The following is a 22,473-nucleotide window of genomic DNA, read 5'->3' as shown; positions in this document are numbered from 1 at the left end:
TCTTGTTTCTTGAAGTAGGCCTGTATTGCTGTGAATATCCCTCATAAGACTGCTTTTGCTGTGTCCCATAGAGTCATTGTGTTTTTATTTTCACTTGTCTCCAGATACCTTTTGATTTTTTCCTTGATTTCATCATTAACCCAATCATTGTTTAGTAGTGTGTTATTTAGCCTCCATTTCTAGTTTTTTTTTTTTTTTTTAATCCTTGTAGTTGATTTCTCGTTTCATACCATTGTAATCGGAGAAGACACTTGATATGATCTCAGTCTTAAATTTATTGAGACTTCTCTTGTGGCCTAACATGTTGTCTATCCTGGAAAATGTTCCATGTACACTTGAGAAGAATGTATATTTTGCTGCTTTGGAGTGAAATGCTTTGAAAATATCTATTAAATCCATCTGGTCTAGTGTGTCATTTAAGCCCCCCAGCCACCCTATCTTTTGATTGGAGCATTTAATCTACTTACATTTAAAGTAATTGTTGATACATATGTAATTATTGCCATTCTGTTATTCATATTTTGGGTTTTTTTTTTTTCTTCTTCTTAAGGAAGTTCCTCTAACATTTCTTGTAATACTAGTTTGGAGGTGGTGAACACATTTAGCTTTTTCTTGCCTGGAAAGCTCTTTATCTGTTATTAGATTATAATGAAATAGAGTAATCTTGGTTATAGGTCCTTGCTTTTCATCACTTCGAATATTTCCAGCCAGTCGCTTCTGGCCTGCAAAGCTTTTGTTGAGAAATCAGCTGACAGTCTTATGGGAGTTTCCTTGTAGGTAACTAACTGCTTTTCTCTTGCTGCTTTTAAGATGTTCTTTTTTGTCTTTAACCTTTGGCATCTTAATTATGGTGTGTCTTGGTGTGAGCCTCTTTGGAATCATCTTGTTGGGACTCTCCGAGCTTCCTGAGCTTTTATGTCTATTTTCTTTTCCAAGTTAGTGACGTTTTCTGTCATTATTTCTTCAAATAGGTTTTCAATTCCTTGTACTCTCTCTTCTCCTTTTGATGCCATGATGAGGCGAATGTTGATACACTTGATGTTGTCCTAGAGGCCCTTAAACTATTCTCACCTTTTCGGATTCTTTTTTATTGTTGCTGTTCTGATTGGGTGTTTTCTGCTACCTTACCTTCAAAATTGCTGATTCAGTCCTCTGCTTCATCTAATCTACTGTTGATTCCTCCTAAGGTAGTCTTCATTTCAGTAATTGTATCCTTTATTTCTGACTTTATGTTTTCTAGCTCCATTTTTATGTTTTCTATCTCTTTGTTTAAGTTCTCACTGACTTCTTTCTCCAAGTTCATTGACCATCCTTATAGTCAGTGTTTTGAACTCTGCATCTGGTAGTTTGCTTGTCACCATTTTGTTGAGTCCTTTTTCTGGAGCTTTGTTCTTTTCTTTCATTTGGGACATGTTTCTTTGTCTCCCCATTTTGGTTGCCTCCCTGGTTTTTTTGTTTGTTTGTTTTGTTTTGTTTTATGTATTATGTAGGACTGCTGTGTTTCCCAGTCTTCATAGAGTGGCCTTATATAATAGGTGTCCTGTGGGGCCCAGTGGTGCAGTCTTCTTTGGTCACCTGAGCTGGGTGTTCCAGGTGTGTCCCTTATATGGGATGTGTGTGCCCTCCCATTATAGTTGAGCCTTGGTTGCTGTTTGCATATCAATGAGAAGAATTGACCTTCAGCCTGATTGGTTGTGAAGACTGGCTACTGATGGGCAGACCCTGTGCAGCAGGAAATGCTTTAGCAGGGCTCTGGTATCTTCCCAGTCTGCCTTTTGGGATGTCATCTTTGGATGAAGCCTCGGGTGGTGCTCTGGGCCAGCTCAAAGATGGCCCTGGGTTCTCCTAGAAAGGTCTTGCTGCAGGCCAAGGGTCAGCTGCAGCCTGTGCCCTACCCAGGGCAACCCGGTAAGCAATCTGCAGATGTCCTCCACCTGTGCTGAACTTGAAGGGGCTCTGAGAGGCCAAACTTTGAACAGAAGCTGGCTGCTACTAGTGCCAGATTTGGGGTTCCTCAGCAGGAGGTGTGGGACATGCCGAGGCTCACCAAAAGAACAATGAATTCTGCCAGGACTTCTGTCTGGGAGAAAGTTCCCCCTCCAGCCCTCACCCTGAAGCCAGAGTATTCAGTTTCTGGCTTCAGGGCGAGGGCTGGAGGGGGAACTTTCCCTCCATGTATGTTCCTGGTGCCTTTCAAGCTGCTGCCCCAACACTCAAGCTCAGAGTGAGTCTCTCATTGAGTAAGTTCGTGCATGGGTTCCTTTCAATTCCAGCCACCCTCCATCTCACTCAGCCACAATCTCTGCTGATTTTCACAGCGAAAAATTGTGGGTATTTCTTTTCTCTGCACTGAAGCCCTGGACTGAGGAGCTCGGTGTGGGACTGGGACTCTTGCACCTCCAGGGGGACCTCTGCAGCTAAGATATCCCTCCCTATTCTCGACAACCATACGCGGGTATGGAACCAGCTTGTTCTGCATCTTTGTCCCTCCTACCAGTCTCAAGGTATTCTCTTCTCTGTGTCTCCACTTGTAGGACTTCTATATAGCTAGACTTTAGGCAACTCCTAATGCTGGCTGTTCTGTAGTTTAGTTGTAATTTTGATGTGGTTGTGAAAGGAGGCAAGCATAGCATTTACTTATTCTGCTGTCTTGACCGAAAACCTCAGGTGTTTTATTTTTGTCTTTGCTATAGATTCTCATTTGTGAACACACACACTCCATTCTGCAAAAACAAAAACAAAAACAAAAACAAAAAAACAAAACAAACAAACAGAAAAAACAATTCAATAATATCAATAGTCTCTTACCACATATTTTCATTATGAAAGACTCAAATAAGTTCCACATGATGCTAACCTGAAAGACTGAGAGGTGAGCAATCTGTTAAATAATTACTATCCAATATTCAGCAAAAGATGATAATTTCGCCAGTGGAAAATGTTAGATATAGATGGTAGATTTGCCAGAAAAATGCTCCTTGGCATGTGAAATAATCAAGTAAAATCCTTGAAAGATGAATTGCTTTCTTGATTTGCATAACATGGATTCAATACATTTACACAATATTTGCATTGGAAACATATCTAAAGCCAACCAGTAGAAAGAATACATGATTTTAGCAACATGCTTATACATTAATAACATTACTTGGCAATTTGAAGTTTCAAGACCCAGGGTGAATTACTTATTAAAAACCCATATACAGCTATCTGTCTTTATCTTTCTTTCTGTATGAGCCATAATGGCTCTGATTGTTTTCAAAATTATATTTGGACAGGATATGACTGTTACATGAGACCTCTCAAACCAATATCATTTCCCTCACTCATAAAATACATTATACTGCTGTGTGCATTGAGCCAAATCATTAATGAAGGAAGCATAACCTAACCTTTATGCCTCTGATTTGACCAGCAGTTACACTTTAGCAAGCTAACATCTTGGAAATTGTTTAAAAAGTGAAGCTAACACGATTATGAATATTTATGATAGATTCATTTATTTCTTGAAAATTCATCCTGCCATCTGAACCATTTCATTATTCTTAACTATTTTCTAAGAGGCTTAACTTTGAGATAGATAGAAAAACAGTATCTGAATCTTACATTATTTGTGAAATCAAATAACTGTATTCCTGGAGTACATTCCTTCTCTATTTATTTAAACATGCAGTAGCTACTTAAAATCTGTGAAATGTGCAAATTACAAAGTACATTAACACAGTCCTCACCCTTTTCAGCTCTTAAAAAAATTTTGGAAGGCAAACATTGACTTGATATTACTGTCTTAAGGACTGCTAAATTTCAATTTAGAAGCCGAAACCAACACTTAACTAGTAAACTGCTTTATCTATAAGTATTATTTGCACTTTCTGGATAGGATAAATCTAGACATCTTAATTTATCAATGACTAAAATTTTTGCATAGGACACATAATGAAGGAATTCATATTTGTGATTAAAAAGAATAATGACCCTGTGTTATAGATTAGCTATAAATTCTTATATATAATTACTGTTTTTTACCATTTATAATGTGAATTCTGCCTCATAGGTGCAAATGAATGAACATAACCTGTTTTTTAGGCAGTGCCTCTGGTTTGGAAGAAGGAAATATGAATGAACTTAATTTAGAAGTTGCAAAAAGATGTGGGGTGGCTTGGCCTAGGGCCTCTGGTAGTGATGGGGGAAGACACCATATAGGCTACCAGCAACTCTGAGATGTGGCCTTCAGATGTATTTATTTGGGCTTACATAGTCCTTTGGTCTTTTTTGTTAAGCACCCTAAAATTGTAGGAGTGGATAAGATTCCATCCCAGGTTCATTAGAGTACCTTCCTCTTATTATTGTTTTGTTGCCATTTGACTTGGCTATCCTTGATCTATATAGTAGCCAGAGAACAAAGGAATCTACTTTGAAAGAAACTAATTTCAAAACACCCAGATTTGTGATTGTTGATCCTCTGTTTCGAAAACAAGGGCATCAATGCCACAGATATTTTTGATGGTGAGAAAATTACCCTGCTTTATTAAGGCATATTTCATAGCAATGTCTACATCCTTATTCTTAAAAATTCACTATTTCAGATATCTAATGTAATCCTGAATGATTTAAGCCTTGGTGTTTGTCATTTTGCCAGTTATCACTGTATCCTACGTATGTCATCCTTTGTAATTGAGATTGCTTTAAAGTATACAAATGTGTTCTTAGTAACACAATAGTCATTTGCAGGGTCCTTGCCAGTGTTTCCAAATTGGATCCTGATTTTTAGGGCCCACTCAGAAAACACTCAAGCATACAAAATTATGGAATTTAGACTCTATCGAAGGTGATTCACTCATAAAAAATAACACATGAGTGCAGGCCTCTCTTCTGCTGGATGAATTCCTGCAATTCTAAAGCCAGGATTCATTAGGAGTAAGGAAACAGGCCTGCCGTAAACAGTGATTTAGTCTTAAGAGATGTCTGTGTAATGGTTTCAGCTGTGACCCTTATCTTTGGAGCTGGCATAAGCATCACTATCCCTTAAATATTTTTGGAAGGATGCTGATTCTTCCTGACTGGGAAGTTAAAAAAAAGGAAGAACTGATTTCTCTTTTGTCACCTTCTTCAGTGTTCCTTTTTTTTTTTTTCCTAAAGAATATTCTCCATTCATTTAAACAGGATGTCTTGACAACATAAATGAGATTGTGTCTAAATGATCCTCTGGGCTGGTACCACCCCTAGGTGTATTGATATGCATAGCGTCAATAAGAATGTTTAAAGAGTTGTTTTTGTGCACAAAACAACTCTGCGAGGTCAGAGTCTGGAGAGATATACAAGGCAGAGTGGTTTTCTTCCCCTTCTGAACCCAGGATCTGGAGCTGAACCCTTAGCTGTCAGCCAAATATGGGGCATCTGTTAGCACCATTGGAATGAGAAATAAAGATAACTCAGTGTATTTAGTACCATTAGAATATAGCAGCTTTTTTTTTTTTTTAAGCATTGAGAAGCGTTTGGTAAAAATATTGTAGAAAACCAGTTTTTCAAAGATAATACCAGAGACTCCATCATTGTTCAGGTGGCTCCTTAGGGCAAAAATGCCATAGATAAGGAGCATCAAGAGGATTGATGCTGTTAGCATTCATGAACTATCCCCAGACCCATAAAAATAACTGTGATGGTTACAGAATTGGGGGTTATAAACCTACCCATTTGGCACTGTTAATGTAATCTCCTATGGATCCACTGTAGGTGGGTGAAGTCCCAGAACATTTGAGTTATGCTTGTGGCTAATAATAATGCAAAAGTTCCATTAGTCACTTTGGCTGTGACATGAAATCACATGGCATTGCATAATGATAAAGTAAACTGCAAAAAGTGCATTCAAGTGATTCTGAGTCTGCCTTAAATTGAGAAAATGTTGAGTGGAAAGCTGAAAACTTGCCAGTGCCCATCTATGGTTTATAGTAGATAAGCCATTAGTCTTGGCTAGGTATATCACTTCCTACATTATCGTGCATACAAAATGTGAACTCCCAATATCTGTGAGGTGTTCATTATCCAGAAGAGATATGCCTTGAAGAAAGAGTCTGAATAAGGTCACTGTCTCAGAAACAGATATGGTTTTGGGAGGTTGCTGCTCATTTGAGAAAAAAAAAATGGGTTGGAGGCATAGAACCTTATTGGATTAGTTAATCAAAAGCTAATTAGTGCCCTCTCCCATATAAACTGGCAAATAACCTACAACAAACCCACTAAATTCTTTTGCAAATGATTGCAATTCTAAAAGCTTAGAATGGAGAATTTCAACAGCTAAGATTGTTTCAGTGGAAATTTAATTGGGTCATATCACATAAAGATATTCACTGACATGGAAACTGACATGGAAAACCAGATTCTATACAAAATTGGAAAATGGGATAACTATATTGATTATTTCCGAGAAAACAGAGAGAGAAAAGCTGTAAATCAAATCAAGGAAAGCCTGTCTTACCTCAAGATTAAACTAGAAACTGAAAACTCTGAAATAAATTAAACTTAATTTTTGTTAGCTGTTAGGAAAAGAGACCCAGCTTGGGGTTTTAAAGAACAACTCAGACCACTTCCTTTTTTTCCTTATTTGGTAAAGCATAATTAAAATAATAAATTTAGAGATCAACTATGTTATCTTCAAACATCTGATAAATTTTCTTAGGATATCATTGCAGGTTAGATGATGACTATAGATGTGTACAGTTTTATGGATTTGCAGTTGGTTAATGGTGTCCCCAAAGACTGTGAATCAAACAAGGTTAATGTAGAGGGAGATCATAGTAATGTGTCATCAAGCTCTCTCCCCAAGGTACCAAGAGAGGGTTCAGTCTAAGGAATATACCAGTTACCATGGTGATAAGAGAATTAACTGATCACACTTCATCAGGGCTCATTGACCAGTGCAGCTCACTGATTGTCTGGTCCACAGGGGCATGAGGAAACAACTCTTGTCTATTAATCTACAAGCAACAGAAACAGTATTGTCTGAAGAAAATGACTCAAATGATAGCCAACATATCCAATAAAGATATTCTTAAAAATAAACACACACACACAATAAAACAAAAACAAAACGAGTCAGTAGAGAGAAATGATATAACAATTTCAGATAACCAGAGAGACTTTTGAGATTCTAAAATAAGGAAAGACATCCATAACCTTAGCTATTTAGGAAAGAGGGACTCCTAGTTATTAAGTCTCAGATCAAAAAAATTCCATTTAGTAATTGGAAATAGCTTGAGAGAGCCTATCAGGACAAATGTTTTCACTAGGAATCTTTCAGGAAATTAGAAATGCCATAACTGAAAATAGCCGATCAGGGAAAGATAAAGGTGACTCTAATAATTGTGTCTGTTTGGGAACTAATTAAGGGGATGGGATTTTGGACAAAGAACCTTAAAAGATGGACACTAAAGAGAAGATGTGAGCTCTGTAAGAACTTAAAAATTAGAAGTGCTTGGACAGAATATTTTTTCAATTTCTCAGGGAGACAAAGCTATTTTAGTTACCGATAGTCAAAAGAAGATACACTCAAATGATGGAAGTTTTGAGTGAATGGGAACTTTATCCAATTAGGTTCAGTTTTAAGTTATCGGGTTGTAAAAACTAGCGAAGTTTTATTTGTGATTGCATAAAGCAGAGTTTGTTTTGATAATTTTTCTAAGTACATTTAAGACTTCTGACCTTTCTAGGGAACAGCTGCTCTAAAAGCACAGACAAATCATCAGTGGGAAGCTTTTACAAATGGCTAAGGGTCACTGAGGATATTGCTCAGGTCTAAGATGGGGAGCACCCCAGAGAAGCAGGTCAGGACAAAAGGCTTTACCTTAGAAAAGGTAAACAGCTAGAGAAAAATCAGACTTCTCTTATTAGGGCAGGAACTGATGGACTGTCTTGTTCTCCAGTGCATTCCTATCACCTAGCACAAAGTCTGGATAAATGCCAATGTTCAATAAATTCAGGAAATGCCAAATTTCAATGAGGAAGGGAGGGAGGTGGGGCGGGGTGGAGAGAGAGAGGGGTGAGAGGGAGAGGGATATTTTGGTTTGATGGATGGAAATATGGAGGAGGGTAACTAGCAGCATTTTAAACCAATGTGCCACCACTGAGCTATGCTTCTTGTTTTACATATATTATCTTTTTTAAAAAACAATTTCTTGGCAAAACTTAATCTGTGATTAGTCCCATTTTACAGGGGATGCTAAGGTTCACAGAAATTACAACTTATTCGAAGGTCACATTGCTAGTAAGTAGTGGTATTATGATTTTAAACCATAACTTTTGGGTTGCAAAGGTATATATCTTGCCACTACATCAAGTTGTTAGAAGAGCTCTGTGATTTCAAGATAGATCAGATTTCCTCACAAAGCAGTTAGCACTCTCTCTTTAGAAATTATAGTATCTTTAGTGTTGGAAGAGACTTTGGAGATGGATTTCTCCAACTCCTCCATGCTATGGGTGAGGAATTGAAGCCAAAAGAGGCAGGGAGGCATGCCCAAATGCACAGAGAAAATGAGACAACATAAAGCTGTATCTCCTCTTGCACAAACTCCACACATTTTTGATTGTTTACCAAATATCTATATTTCACACCAAAAATAATTTCTATACATGAAGTCAGGGGCCTTGACTGTCTTACTTATTTCCTATCTCAGGCCTAGCATCCATAACAGGATTTCAGTAAGTATTGAATGAATCAGTGAATCAATGAAACCTGAACTCGAACCCAGGTTTTCTAAGCTGAATTGTTTAAACAGAGAGTTTTTGACAGTCAGTGGTGTTCAGTGTTAGAAGTGAGTTGTACCAGGTGGTCGCTATGACCCTTTCCAGTAGTATCATCTCCGAAACTAAAGTAGCTCAGGAGTTCTGGTCTCTCTGCTTTCTTCATCCTATCTAGACTTCCGTTTTAGCATTTGCCACATTGCACTGAAAAAAATAAAACTTTTTATCCCTATATTTACCACAAGATTAAAAGGATGTGAGAGTTTGGGCTGGCTACATTCTTGTAATAGTTTCTAGCACTTAATGTGAGGAATTGTACCTCACAGGTACTCAATAAATCTTCATTGACCTGAATTGCAGTAAATTCAACTAGGATACTTAGAACATATTTAGGTATCTGTCATATTGCTTCCCATGTTAGGTGCTACTGGATGAAGATTTCTTTGTGGAAAGGTGTTTATTGAATTGATTGGCTTTCCAACTAGTTTTTTTTTTTTTTTTTTTTTTTTTTTTGAATGGAGTTAGGTAGGAAGTGAGATCAGGTAATAAAAAGAAATCTGTGATCCTTTTGGCCTACCTCACACAAGGCTCTTCACAAACTCAGGCCTTCCTTTGAATTCAGTGTGAATTCTACACTTATAGAAAGATCTAATGCTCAGGATTAGCTTCATTAGGCAATTGGATTTTAACAAAGGCAACAGGAAATCAGGAAGGACTCTTTTAGGTATGGGCACAGAAAGACATAGTGTGCATAGATGGATTTTCCTTTAAATAAAAACTGAGTCAGATTTTAGAATGAAATTCTGTAGTGCTGTCAAACTGCTTGAAGCTGGAGTTGGCAGTTGTCCTTTCAAACTGTTATTTCAGAGCACGTGTCCCAGAAGGGACAGCTAAGAATGTTTGTCATATTTGAACTCTTTCCAGAGCCATTCAGCAGGATACTGGCAGTCCACTTTCCATGTTAATTATTTCTGCCCTGATTGCCTGGCAACACATAACATGAGAAGTATTATACTTTGCTATTTGTGAATGCTTCCAGCTGAATGCAGGAAGAATATGGAGTACAAAGTCAGCTGGAGATGCAACTTAATAAGTTAGGTGTTTTTTGATTGAAAACTTGTTCTAGATGAAGCGGTTTATAATCCTATGATTGTGTGTGTTAGTCACAATTTCAGAGAGAGTGAGGATGTCGCAGTGTGTTAATCGATAGAACACTGATCCATCTTAATGGCCACCAGACTAGAATACATGAACATGAATGATCTCCTTCATAGAAAGAATAGACTTGCTGTAAGCCTACATTATCTTTCAGGAATTTCCTTGTGTTTATTTTTCTTGTTGTTATCGTTTTTTACATTGTTGGAATCTAGAATTGAGTTCAGGTGTAGGAAACTGAGGATCAAGTGGGACAGGCAAAGATGTCATGGCTGCAACAATGGCAACAATAGTGAAGATTGCTGTAAACCAGAAAGTAATGAGGGTTTTGATCAATGAGTCAGGCACAAGAGGAACTTCTCACCACACCACTATGAGAAAGCTCTGCTTGTGGCTGGGGTTCTGTAAAAACCTGCTATGTACAACTAAAAAAAAAGCATATCCACTCACAGCATTGGAAAACAATGCCCAATTTTTGAATTATCTTCACAACATTTATAATTTTTTAAAAATTGATTCTCTGGAACTTTTCTTCTTGCTATGTTTATGAAAGCCACCCAAGTAACAGCTTCAAAAATGGCAGTGTTACATTCTGTGCTGGCAGGTAATGTGAGATTGTGATCTGATGGAAATGAATCATATCCAAAAAATGAATTGTATAATGCAATTATTAATATGTTTAGAGATATTTTTATTGAAGAAATACTGAGTTGTAAGTGCTTAATTACCATACTTTAAAAGATTTTTATATGAAGATTAAGATAAATCTTGAAAATTGTTTTTTTTTCCAGAATTATTAGGACTTCAGTCATTTATTCAGATTATTACATTGTTACTTTCTCAATTAAAGTAGGTTAAAAAAAAAACCAAGCATATTGTTAGAGCAGATACACTCAGTTCCACACATAAAAATCCCTGTAAAAATTAAACCAAATAGGAGTATGGACAGAAAAGATGAGGGCAGGATGTATTCCCTTCTGACCTGCTACCATTTCTATTAGGTCTACTTTTTAGGGGAATTAGATTAGGGGCAATAAAGAGAAATATGAAGAGTGTCTTCACATGATTATTATAAAGATTAAAGTAAGTGAGAAAGCCCAACTTTTCTTATGCGAACTTGGGTTAAAAAATAGGATTACTTTGATAATAAGTATATTTTGCTGCTGCTTTCTTATAGTGCCCTAACTTCCAGCACCTACGACTTCCCCTTTACCACCTTCCAGGGAAGGCCTGCTCTTTAGGGAATCCTCATGTGCTTGTATGCCAGCACAGTCATTTCTGTCATTTATGGCTATATCTCTGTCATTTATCACTGTAAACAGGATCTTTTCATTTGTTATTCATTTCCTCTTTTTTTTTGTTGTTCTGCCATCTCCTCTTTTTTTTTTTTGCACCCTACCCATGGTGGGCTGATATTATTGCTGGTGCACAACAATGCCACAGCTATTCTAGAGTCCTCAAAATGCCAGAGTTTAGAGATATTTGGTGGCAAGTAGAGGCAAATGCTGATCTCACCTTTTTGTGTAATCTCAAACAACAAAACAGTGAGATCTGCTTCCACTCTGATGTCTTATAGAGCTCTTAGAAGGGAAAAAAATAAAAGCTCCTTTAAATATTTAAACAATCTCTTCTTGAGAATTCAGACACAGGTTCATGGAGGCTAACCTTTGAGGCAAAGCTATGTGAACAAATATTAACAAATATCATATTGAAATCAGTTCCCCCACCCACCGCCCTTAGACCAGACTTGTCTGTCCAACTCTTTTCTTTAATGTGGGAGAAATTCTCCCTGATAAGTCTTCTCAATATCTCCTGCAAATAAATGTCTGGAAGGATAGCCTCATTCCATGTAATAGGACAATTTAAAAATGTCTTAATCTCAACATAGCAACAACATAGAAAAGAGGTGACAATTGCAGTATGGAAGTCAAATTCATTCTGACACTTGTGTTTGTATGGCTGTTTTTTATTTTTAAAAAAATTTAAAAGGAGAACATTTTGTAACGTGAGAAATTTAAATTCCATGTCCATCAATACAGATTTTTTGGAACACAGCCACACCTATTTGTTTATAAAGAATCTGGCTTCTTTCACAGGACAGTGGCAGAGTTGAGTAGTTGGGCTACCATATGGCCTGCCAACCTGAAATATTTACCATCCGGTCCTTTAGGAGAAAGCTTTCCTACTTCTAATGGAAAGATGGAACCACTGCTTTAGGTGAAGGCCTGTATTGCAGAGCTTGGCTCTTAGGAAATACTCAGTAAACAGATTCAGGTATCTCTTCCTAACACATTGTAGTGCAGTGATTTTTAGTCTCTTTCCCTCTCCTCCCTACTCACTCAACTCTCCTCCCCCGTCTCCTTCTTTTTCTTTTCCTCCCCACCTCCCTCCCTCCTTCACTTTCAATAGTTCATACCATTCCTTATGAATGTTTAACTCATTCCTTAATTTTTTTGATGTATGACAAAGAAGTGATTTTAAAATATTTTATGTCAGATCAGTATTTTTTTAAAGATTCCATTATAAAGTGCCTTTTGATACACTTTAAAAATAGTCAAAACATAAAGACATTCTGATTTTTTTCTCAATTAAATGTCAAACATGGCTGTTTTATTTACTTTAGATAAATTGTGCTAGGAAAAGCATGATTTATGGACAAATACATTTTAAAATATCGGTTGAGGATCAAAAGTATATTAAAATGTATACGGCAATTTAACTGTGTATTTATACTATTAAACATAGGCAGGGATTGCTTTTATGAGTTGATATTTGGTGTTCTTGCACTTTATGTTTACAAATGTGTTTCTACAATTTCATTATTTTTATGTAATATTTTATATAAATTTAAATGTTTTATATAAACTTAAATATTTTCAATAATATTTATGTGGTTTACTTTTTGTTATTTAATGTTCATTTTCTGAAAAATGAAATAAGAAAGGTTTCAGGCTTCTGTTTGTAGGCACTTTAACAAAAACAGCACATTAAGTATGCGTATAGTCTTGTTCTTATAAAGGAAAAGGCAAAATGAAAGATCACAGTTTTTACCTTTCAATTTTGTTTTTATAGTAATAGACATAACTTGATATTATAAAATAATTTTATTTAAATGAATAAGCTTCATCCATGAACATCTTGAAGGCAAGAATGTATTATTTTGATTTTTCAGATTTCAGGGACTAGCAAAATGAGTACTTTTTGTATGAAATAATTAAGGAATGGATAAATGAAATACTTATTTCTAACTTTATATGCCGCCAGCATAATCACCCAGCACAAATATCTTAACCATCTCATCCATGAGATGTCTTACCTTTCTCCATCCCCACTCAACACAGAGCTTCCAGGCCCTTTCAGTGCTCTAGCTTTTTCTGGAGGAAAATATTGCTTCCTCTGTGTTAAAATCACATCCTCTGACAGTGAATGCTGCCACCATCCTGAAATAAAGAAGATATGCTCTATCCATTTGTTTGAAAGTACAGCATGAGATTGGTTATAAGGCAGAATAAACTTGTGCTGTTTGTTTTCCATAGCAATAGTCTTCAAACATTTGATCATGTACCTCATTTATACATTTTTAAATTAAATTTATTGAGATGACATTGGTTAATAAAATCATTATGGGTTTCATGTGTGCAGTTCAATAATATGTCATGTATATTGCATTGTAGGCTCACCATCCAAAGTCACATCTTTCATCACCATATATTCGATACCCTTTACCCTTTTCTACTTTCCCCACCTATCCCCTTTTTCCTCTAGTAACCACTAAACTGTTGTCTGTGTCAATGAGTTTTTGTTTGTTTGTTGCTTTCAGTTTTATTCCCCACATATAAGTGAAATATGGTTTTCAACTTTTTCCATCTCACTTATTTCACTTAGCATGATAATTTCAGGATCCATCCATGTTGTCACAAATGGCAGTATTTCATCTTTTCTTATAGCTGAGTAATATTCTGCTGTGTATATGTACTACAGTCATCTATTGAAGGGCTCTTTGGTTGTTTCCATGCCTTGGCCACCATGAATAATGCTGCAATGAACATCTGGTGCATATATTTTTACAGATAAATGTTTTCAAAATTTTGGGGATAGATACCCAGAAGAGGGATTGCTGAGTAATATGATAATTCTATTCTTAATTTTTTGAGGAATCTCCATATTGTTTTCTACAGTCGCTGTACCAATTTATATTCCCACCAGCAGTGTATGCGGGTTCCGTTTTCCCCACAACCTTGCCAACACGTCTTATTACTTGTCTTGTTGATTATTGCCAGTGTGGAGTGGTATCTCATTGTTGTTTTGACTTGCATTTCTCTAATAGCTTGTGAAATTGAGCATCTTTTCATACTTCTGTTGGCCTTTTGTATGTCTTCTTGGGAGAAGTTTCTGTTAGGTCATCTGACCACTTTTTAATTGGATTGTTTTTTTGTTCTTGAGTTGTATGAGTTCTTTATTTATTATGGATATTAACTTCTTATCAGAGGCATTGTTTACAAATATCTTCTCTCATTCAGTTGTTTTCTTGATGATTGCTTTTGCTGTCCAGGATAGTTTGGTATAGTCCCATTCATTTATTTTTGCTTTAACTTACCTTGCATTTGAGGTTATGTTCATAAAATTCTCTCTAAAACCAAGGGAGAAAAGAAAGCCTCTTCAATAAATAGTGCTGGGAAAATTGGAAAGCCACATGCAAAAGAACGAAACTAGATGGCTGTCACCATACACCAAAATTAACTCAAAATGGATCAAAGACTTAAATATAAGACCCAAACACAATAAACAATAAATTTCATGGAAGAAAAACATAGATACTAAACTCATACTTTTTTAAAGAACACTTTTAGATAAATAGATAGGTAGATGGAGGATAGATTGATAAGGATAGTTCGATGTAAATAAATAAATTTAGATAAGTACATGGATAAATAATCTTTAATTTTGGGAATTCTTTTAAAAACACTAACTCAGGATAACTAGTGTACATAAATATAGTAGAAAAGATTTTTACATATATTTTCCATATTATTTCAAGCAATTGTGAACATCTGTCATAGAAGACAATGTAAACCATAAGTCACTTTAAAATGCAGTAAATCAAAGAGTGCTGAAAGTTAACAAATGTTGGGCTCCTTGGCATATTGTATATGATATGAAGCTGATGACATTTGGCCCCACTGTGGGTATCAGTATCAAGATGTGTATTAAAAATTATTTAAAATAATCTTTCTTGTATTTTACATAAAAAGTATAAATAGAAATTCTAATATAGTGTACTACTTTGTATTTCAATAGATTGTCTTCTATATCCCCTGGGTAAGAGAAGTTCATTTTTGGAAATTATTATTTTGTTGTTCCTCTAGAGATATGGCTTTTTCAGTTTGTTGCATTTCTTCTTTCTTCTGATATAATGGTCCCTGAAGACACATATTAAAAAACTCTAGTGTGTTCTCTTTAAATTTCTATCTGCTCTGTCATCTATCACTAATCCTGAATACTTTGACCTTCATTCTAAAATAATGTCCTTCTTTATTTAGACCATGGCCCGGACGGCTAAAGAATCACAGTCATTCCTCAACAACTCAACAGTATAGATGTGCATTTCAGTAACTGTATTCTCTCTCCATTTCTCTTTGGAGGTAACGGGCTCTCCTGTAATTAAAACACATTTTACCCTACTTCATCCACCTACTCAAGCATTGCTGGCATTCTCCTTAGTTTTGAAGGTAGGAGCTTATTCTAAGACTCTGGATAAACTAGTAATGTTTCTGGAGTGTCATCCTTGGAGGGCTGAAACCAATTAGTAGGTAGGAGATAAGGGATAGATAGTGGGTAAGGTTTGTCCCATGTGCTATCTTTCAGCTATTTTGTGAATGTCTAGTGATAGATGAGCGATATGGAAAGGGTTAGGAAATGGTGTGTCAAATTTTTGAAGGCATGCTTTGGTATTAAATTCTACATTCAAACCCCTATATCAAGGTGAAAATAGAAACTAACAAGAGTCTTACTAATCTACCAAAAAATACTTTAGAATCATTAGAATACTGATTTAGATTTAGGTGATTTAGAATCCACCATTAGAATCATTCTCTTGGCATAAGATATTTATTACATAGAGTTAGGACAGAAAGATTAACCTTAGAAGAAAAGCTGTTCATTCATTCATTTATTCAAAAATATTTCTTCGGTACCTTGGCCCTAGATATAAAAAGAGGGCAATGCCAAGGAAACAAATCCCAGAACTTCTCAATTCACAAACTAAATATTGAGCAATGACTGTGTATTTAGAATTGTATTTACATGTTGTGTGAAAACAAAAGACATAAAAGGAGGTCACATTTAGGAGGACCTATTTAGTACAGTAGGTCATGACATAGAACACTCACTTCCTTACAGAAATCTTTCTGTCCTTTTTATATTTTGGAATATCCATATGAAAATTTGAAATAATATCTTCATTACAGGTGTTAAGATTTAGTTCCTTTATGCTGATAGGATATCTAAGTCAGAGGCCTCTTTGGGTAAGGGGATCATTCAATTGTCACAAGTAGAGAATATAATTGCATTCATGTTCATACACTGAATAAATTCTGCCTGGTAAACACCTACTGAGTCTCATTAAGACAAAGTAATAAGATTTTGTACTAACAAATACTGTTTTCTCAAGTATGCATTTGCTTCTACAAGATCACAATCCTGCTTCTGAGAAGAGTTGCCAGTGACATGTTTAAAAGACCCATTTTAACAGGAAAAGTTACAAAGCCAAGTAAGTTTAATTGCATGTCACCTCTCAGTTTTGACAAAATATAATGGCACAAGTTGCTAGTAAACTTAATTATGTAGATTTATTTTAGCTTAACAAAATACATGCTATATAAAGTAAGTAGTTAGCTATGAGCCAAGTTTTAACTTGATATATTTTTTTTTACAGTGAAAATGCTCATGAAAGAATGATTTAAATTAATGAACTTTACAAGTGTAATTGTTGTTAAAAGCAGTTTTAAACTGGAAAAATACCTCTTCTGTGGTTCAAGGAAAAATATAAGGACCTCTTTTCAGTGTGTAAGAAGAAATTTGCTAAAGACATTAAGACTTTTTGCATGGCTTTGCATCTCAGAATTTCCTTAATTACCCTATGACTACTACAACACAACTTTTTCCAAGCCACTTCTTAGAATGATATATCATATAGAGATAGAGATTGTTAGTTAAATGGAAATTCATGAGCTTTTGATGACATTCCATTCTACTCCAGTCTTTCCACATTCATATTTCTCTTGTTTTCGATTCTGTTACCCATTGTTCATATACCTAAAAGACAACAACAACAACAACAAAAACGGACAAAAACACTTGGAGGCACATTGGCTCTTCCTTTTAGCACCTTCCAAGAAGACCCTACATATTCTTTCTTATTTTCTCATATTAGTGCTTCTTGTTCATTCTCATTTCTGTCACCCTAGTCCAGCTCTTTATATTCAGACAAAGGCACTTACCTTTTTATTTATCTCCTGATCTTCATTGTCTTTAACCAGCTCATTACATATGATGAGTATTACTAAGATAGAGATTTTATCACTGCCCTGCTTAATGTTTCTGTATAGCCTAGGAAAAAATTCATACCTTTAGCATGACCTTCAACTTCTTCATATTAAACCTTTTACCTATTAATTCATTTTCATTTTCATTCTAGCCCAGCTTGTCACCATCTCCTGACCATAGTGTTCATAGTGTTCTCATTTCCTGTTATTCCTTCTTGCTAATCAAATCTCCCAACTTTCATGACTCAGCTGAAATTCTAACTTCTTTATACAACTTCTCAAAGTCTCCCAGCTCCAGTTGATCAATTTTTCAAGCTGAAAGTAAATCTTAAAAACTATGTAAATGCACCTCTGGATTATACATAAGACGTTGAGTCCCAGAAAGGTTAGTTTCAGGCGGAACTGTGATTTGAGCCCCTTCATTTAACTTCCTATTACATCTCGTTGCCTTTCTAGACTGGTTAATGAAATGATAGTATTTAAGAGTTATATACCTCTCTGGTGATTAAGGATATACTGCCTTGCTGAACTATTTCATTTGTATATGTTTGTTCTTTGTATCTAAAAGCTCTGAGAAATAAGGGATTGTGTATCACATGTAGTTCAGTGCTAAGCATATTTCAGCAATTGTAAATACTTACTGGTTGAAAGGCTTGACTGTACCCTTTAAAATTAGATCTAAAATTCTAATGAGGCCCCTGCCATTTTGCTAATATGTTTAAGTTGAATGCTAAATCATATTTTATTCTTAAAGAATGACAAACTGGATATTCAATGTTTAGCTAAGTAAGGTAGCAAAGGGAATAGATATTGAAATAGAGTTAAAAGATAGAATTTAGATATTTAGATTAAGAAATGAAGTCTTATTGAAGTTTGCTAATTAAAAGGTAATTCCTAAAATAAAATTAAGTTGAAATATTTTGCCAAATTATTAGATTTTCTCCAAAATGATTTTTTATATATATTTGATTAAGGGGAAATATTGGTATGTGGATAGCTATGTCATTATTCTTTAGTAAATAAAAGACATTTTGCCTTTTTTTTTTCTTTCTATAAGTCTAGTTTGTGGTCTATAGCATTTGGGGAATCACAACTATTTAACTACATAGGCAAGCTTTTGAACTATAGCAAGACATACATGAAATCTAGCTTCTCCTCAAATGAAAGAAATTCTTCTTGACCTATTAGATACCAACTCCTCATTAGAGGCAAGCTAAAAATTATATCATTAACAAAATCCAAATAACACTGTAAACATTTTGAATTTAGGACAGAAAAAAATATATTTTGTCTTATTAAGTACCACCTTGCTGGTGAGCAACAGTGATAATCTATAACAGTTAATACAGAGTCAATGGAACAAAAGTTAATTTTTTAAAATATCATTTACTATCTTGAAAAAGTCTGCATGCAACATTACATTTCTCACGTTCTGTAAGTCTTGGAAAGACATAATATTTTCCTGGTTTCGTCAGCAATGAAAACGCCTTCACACAGGCCTGTAGCTGATGACATTCAGCTACAGGCCTTCACACAGGCCTGTAGCTGATGACAAACACTAATTGGAAATTAAAAAAAAAAATCTTGACAACACCTCACTACATCATAGTTATGCTTCATCACCCTCGACATTTATTATCACTCACCATATACACATGTTAATGGGGGAAATTATTTAGAATTGCCTTATATTGCAGAGTCAAGATATTTCTCTCTTTTAAAAAATATTGTTGAGTTATTTTTGGATTACAAACCACTTGTGATAGCAAATTCTGATTTTATACACATTGTACAAAACAGTATGGAAGCTCCCAATTTTTTCCAGAAAAGAGATTAATTTTTAAAAATTTTTCAATTACAGTTGACATTTAGTATTATTTTAGGTTAGTTTAAGGTGTACAGCATAGTCGTTAGTTAGGCATTTATGTAATTTCCAAAGTGATCCCCCGATTCGTACTCACTTGACAATATATATAGTTATTACCATATTATTAACTATGTTCTTTATGTTGTACTTTACATCCTGTGACAGTTTTTTAATTGCCAATTTGTACTTCTTAACCCCTTCACCATTTTCACTCAGCTCCTCAAATTTCCTCCTATCTGGCAACCATCACTTGTCCTCTCTGTCTATGAGACTATTTCTGTTTTGTTTTTCATTTATTTTGTTCTTTAGATTCCACATAAAAGTGAGATCCTATGGTATTTCGTCTTTCTCTGTCTGACTTATTTCACTTAGCAAAATACCTTCTGGGTCCTTTCATGGTGTCACAAATTATAAGATTTTGTTCATTTTTATGCTGAGTAATATTCCATCATATAAATGTACCAATTCTTCTTTATCCAGTTGTCTTTTGATGAGCACTTAGGTAGATTCCATATCTTGGCTATTGTAAAAAGCACTGCAGTGAATATAGGGGGTGCATATATCTTTTCAAATTAATGTTTCGGTTTTCTTCAAATAAATACCCACAAGTACAATTGCTGGGTCATAAGGTAGTTTTATTTTTAATTTTTTGAGGAACCTCCAAACAGTTTTCCATAGTGGCTACACCAATTTGCAATCTCACCAACAGGGAATGAAGGTTCTCTTTTCTCCACATCCTCGCCAATACTTGTTTGTTGATTTATTGATAGTAGCCATTCTGATAATTGTGAGCTGATATCTCATTGTGGTTTTAATTTGCATTTCTCTAATGATTAGTGATATTGAGCATCTTTTCATTGTCTATTAGCCATCTGTATGTCCTCTTTAGAGAAATGTCTGTTCAGGTCCTTTGGCCATTTTTTAATTGCATTGTTTGTTTTTTGGTGTTGAGTTATATAAGTTCTTTATCAATTTTGGACATTAACCCTTTATCAGATGTATCATCAACAAATTTCTTCCCCTATTCAGTAGATAGTCTTTTCGTTTTGTTGATGGTTTCCTTTGCTGGTGCAAAAACATTTTAGTTTGAAGTAGTACTATTTGTTTATTTTTTCTTCAGTTTCCCTTGCCTGGGATGATATATCTGAAAAAAAAAAAAAAACATTACTAGGAGTAATGTCAGAGTTTGCTATTTGCTTTTTTCTGAGGTTTTATGGTTTTGGGTCTTACATTTAAGTTTTTAATCTATTTTGAGTTTATTCTTGAATACGGTGTAAGAAGGTGGTCAAGTTTCATTTTTTTTTTTTTTGCATTATTTGTCCAGTTTTCCCAGCACCATTTATTGAATAGACTGTCTTTACCCAATTGTATATTCTTGCCTCTTTTGTCATAGATTAAATGACCATATATGCATATATTTACTTCTGGGCTGTTTATTTATTCCATTGACCTAAGTGTTGGTTTTTATTCAGTGCCATGCTGTTTCGATTACTATAGTTTTGTAGTATAGTTTGTTATCAAATAGCATGATGCCTCTAACTTTGTTCTTCTTTCTCAAGATTGCATGGCTTTTCAGGTTCTTTATGGTTCCATATAAATTTTAGGATTATTCTAGCTCTCTGAAAAATACCATTGGTGTTTTGATAGAGATTTCATTGAATCTATAGATTGCATTGGGTAGTATGGACATTATAATGATGTTGATTCTTCCTATCCATGAATATCATATATGTTTTCATTTGTTTGTATCTTCTTCAAGTTTTTTCTTCAGTGACTTATAATTTCCCAAGTATAGATAGATGTTTTTACCTCCTTGGTTAAGTTTATTCCTAGGTATTTTTTTTTTTTGATGCAATTGTAAATGGTATTGTTTTCTTAAATGCAAATGACTTCTGAATAAACTTTGTATCCTACTACTTTACTGAATTCATTGATCAGTTGTAACAGTTTTGCTTTTTTTTTTTGATGGACTCTTTAGGTTTCTCTAGGTTGTGTATAGTATGATGTCATGCACATAATGACAGTTTTGCTTCTTCCTTTCCAATTTGGATGCCTTTTATTTCTTTTTCTTATCTGATTGCTGTGACTAGGACTCCCAATGCTGTGTTGACTTCCAATACTATATCTTATTCCTGATCTTAAGAAAATGCTTTTAGCTTTTTTTTCTCATTGAGTATGATGTTAGCTGCGGATCTGTCATATATGGCCTTTATTATGTTGAGGTATGTTCCTTCTATTCCCACTTTGCTGAGAGTTTTTATCACAAATGGATGCTGAATTTTGTCAAATGCTTTTTCTGCATCTATTAATATGATCATATGATATTTATCTTTCAATTTGTTAATGTGTTGTATCACATTAATTGATTTGTATATATTGAATTAACCTTGCATCTCAGGAATGAATCCTACTTGATCATGGTGTATGATATTTTTTAATGAATTGCTGAATTTGGTTTGCTAATATTTTGTTGAGGATTTTTGCATCAGTGTTCATCAGGGATATTGGCTGCAATTTTCTTTTTTTATAATGTCTTTATATGATTTTGAAATGAGAGTAATGGTGGCCTCGTATAATGAACTTAGGAGCCTTCCCTTTTTTTTGAATTTTTTGAAATAGTTTGAGATGAATAGATATGAATTCTTATTTGACTCTTCAGTAAAATTCACCTGTGAAGCCGCCTGGTCCAGGACTTTTGTTTTTTGGAGTTTCTTGATTACTGATTCAATTTCATTAGCAGTAATCGATCAGTTCACATTTTCTGTTTCTTGACTCAGTCTTGGAAGATTAGATGCTAGGAATGTATCCATTTCTTCCAGATTGTTCAATTTGTTGGCATATAAATGCTCATAGTATTTTCTAATAATCTTTTCTATTTCTGAGGAGTCAGTTGTTACTTTTCGTTTTTCATTTCTGATGTTATTTATTTGGGTCCTCTCTCTTTTTTCTTGATGAATCAGGTTAAAGGTTTATCGACTTTGTTTCTCTTTTTAAAGAACCTGCTCTTAGTTTCATTGATCTTTTTTATTGTTTTTTTTTTTCTGACTATTTCATTTATTTCTACTCTGATTTTTATTATTTCCTTCCTTCTACTCACTTTGGACTTCGTTTCCTGTTCTTTTTCTACTTCCTTTAGGTGTATGGTTAGATTGTTTATTTGAGGCTTTTCTT

The sequence above is a fragment of the Pteropus vampyrus genome, unplaced genomic scaffold (assembly GCF_000151845.1).
Source record: "Pteropus vampyrus isolate Shadow unplaced genomic scaffold, Pvam_2.0 Scaffold6, whole genome shotgun sequence".
In the NCBI taxonomy this organism is placed as follows: domain Eukaryota; kingdom Metazoa; phylum Chordata; class Mammalia; order Chiroptera; family Pteropodidae; genus Pteropus; species Pteropus vampyrus.
Note: the sequence above shows the minus strand (reverse complement) of the source record.